Source organism: Octodon degus, unplaced genomic scaffold (genome assembly GCF_000260255.1).
Source record: "Octodon degus isolate 3935 unplaced genomic scaffold, OctDeg1.0 scaffold00274, whole genome shotgun sequence".
Taxonomy (NCBI): domain Eukaryota; kingdom Metazoa; phylum Chordata; class Mammalia; order Rodentia; family Octodontidae; genus Octodon; species Octodon degus.
Window position 1 is genome coordinate 1,993,037 of NW_004524850.1, and position 3,105 is coordinate 1,996,141.

Genomic DNA, 3,105 nt, shown 5'->3' on the forward strand with positions numbered 1-3,105 from the left:
AAATAAAAATAAAAATAAAAATAAAAATAAAAATAAAGGTAGACCATTCCACAGAATCTGTGCCGGTGGCTTTTTCCTCACTTGGTAGCACCGCTGAGGATGAGTGGGGTTGAAGGTGGTGGATTCTCCTCACGGGGAGCTGGGCTGCATGGATTAGATTAAACAGCTTTTTGTCTCGTCCTTCTGCACGTCCTCGCTCCCACGAGCAGAGCTTCCTTCCTCCAGTCCCTCCGCCACCATGACGGCTCTGCCTGGAGCCGTGGGCTGACCCTCGCAGCCACGTGGCATTCTGTGGTTTTAATCTCCGAAATTTTATGTCTTGGCTACTTCAGAAGGTCACAGACCCGTCCTGCTGTGGAAGAGGCCACTTAAAATATTCGAGATTTCACATCGTGGTACAAAGACAAAAACTTAATTAATCTTTTCACTGAAAACATTAAAATAAAATTAAGCCATAAACATTTAGTCGTTCAAGGATCTAGGCATCTTGGTGAGAAGAAAGTGGGATGAGAGTCCTTGTATCTGAGCCTTAAATGCAGACAGTAATGATACAATAATGGAAAACGAATAGGTTCCCATAAAAGAGAGCGTATTACAGTGTAATACAGTACTCTATAATTAAGTAATAGAGTATAATATGAAATAATATAAATTCAGCTATACTGTTAAATGTCTTGCTTTTCGCATTTAATTATCTTGCTGCTGAAGATTAAAGAATACAATAAAAATCTCAGCACTCAACATTAACTTCACAATGAGATTAAAATGCAAGAATAGTATGATAAGTTCTGGGCTTATATAATTTACTCAAAGGTGACGCATCTTATTTTCTCAAGGCAAAGAAAGATAAAACAATGAAAGAGGGCCGGGGAACATGGGTCTCGTCAGGTGGAATAAAGTTACCTAATTTTAAAAAATTTCCCCTGAGGTATTTTGGATCATTTTACTGCCCTGTGTTCCTCTAATGGGTTTGCAAGACTGTCAAAGTGAAAAATCACAGCGGGAAAATGCTCACGTCATGGGGGTTGGGAAGCAGCAAGCGCAGAGAGGAGCCGGGACGAGAGCTCACCCACGCCCAGGTCTGCTTCTCACGTGTTGCTGACTCTTGCAGAAGACCAGGCCACTGGCCCTGTGTCTGGACTCTAAACCTCTTTTAGGGCGAACAGAGATGAAAGCTACGCTTGCTGCCACCACCGATGCCCGGGGAGAAACACTTCTGCCAAACCTCGGAGAGCTGGCTGGCTCCTGGGCAAAGAGAAATCCAAGGTGTATAACCTCAGAGCAAGTTGGCAGTGTGGTGTCTATCAGAGAAAACTACACAGTGATGATTGCGTTGGAATTCAATGCCCAGAAAATGGAAATGCATAGACAGAGAAAACAGACTGATGTGTTTCATGGGCTGGCGAAAGGCTGCTGGCTCAGGTTTCTATATGGATTAACGACGAGACTGCATTTCCCAGAGAATTCTAGAATGTTCCAAGAAAGTCCCAATAATTGCACTGTAGTTTTGAACATGACAATTAGGAAAATTTATTTGAAATGCATGTAGAAGCACTATGGGTGCAAGAACCACTGAGAAATCATTAGGCAATAAATAGTGTCACAACGGAAGTTAAGGGTTACTGTGGATAGCACATCGTCCCAGCACTGTGCATTAGAAGTTAAAATCATTTGTTGTGCAAGATGAAATTTTATTTATTTATTTTGTATTTATTGGATTCAGGGTCTCACTATGCAGCTCAGATTCGTAGTGATCCTCCTGTCTCGGCCTCCCCAGAGCTGGCATGACAGGCATGCATGACCATGCCTGGTTTTGGTGGTAAGCGTGGCGTGCCAGGGATTCCAGGGTTGGCAAGGCATGAGGATCCGGGAGCAAACTTGGGTCCTTGGCTTGGCAGCCAGGTGCGTCTCCCCCCTAAGCTACTCCCCAGCCCTAAACATTCAAATTTTGAACTGTATTCTCCAATCCTGATGACTTATTGAGTAAAGTTGTTTAAAATACAGAGTAATACAAAAGGAAATAACTAGGTAGATGCTTCAGCAAAACTTCAGTAGACACCAAGAGATGTTACTTTTAGATAAACCCACATGTTAAAATAAAGTTCATTGAAAATAACAGTTAATGCTTATCCTGTTTGGTCAGTCTTACACGCCCACAGGCAGGAACCCGAGCAACGACTTTGAGGATAGACAACATGCAGTGTAACAGCCCTTGTCAGTGTCCTACCATCTTGTTTGAAATTCTGCATCTCTTATATTGTTTTTAAAATCAAATATTTGCATGTATGCATTTATTGTAAGTAAATGAAGGATATTTTAGAATAAATCATAAGAACCTACACAACACAAAATCATCCACAGGGATGATAAAAGCTGACCAACAAAATGAACACATCTTTAGAAGCATTTTCATGGGGTGTGAGAGTCGGAGTCAGGCCGGGGGGCTCCATCCCGAGCCCCAACTCTCTCCTCCCTCTTTTTTACAGACATGTAACTGACATAGGCTTAGTTTTACTCTCAAGTTTTCGTTACCACCTCTGCTTACTTGCAGTAAAGTGAGGACATTCTCCTGCACGCAACACAATTAATATTATTTGTCTTCTCTTTCTCTTCATCTCTCTCCATCTCCTCATCCTCTTTCATGTTTCCAAAAGATCTAACTCCACAATCCCTACTTTATGCCTTTTAGGTTATGCTTTGATTTATTTGTATGTCATGTTTTTCATAGGAGATAAGCCATGTGATATTTAAGCTTGTGTTCTAGGTAGATTTTACCTAACTTTATGGCCTGTGGGTGCATACATTTTCCTAAAATGACACAAGGTTATCCTTTTTCATGGCAGAGTAGTGCTCCTTTCTGTGTAAATGCCAAATTTACTTACTCATTCATCCATTGATGAGTATATGGGCTGTTTCCAAGAGACACGAAGAAATGTTACATCTACATAAATCCACTTATTAAAATAAAGTTCACTGAAAATAACAATGCTAATATTGTTTGATAAATCTTATTTATTTTGAATATCAATAGCTCTTCAAAGCTCTATATGTAGTATTGATTGCTTTTTACTCTACCAGTACGTGGAGAAGGAGGTGGAGGAGGAG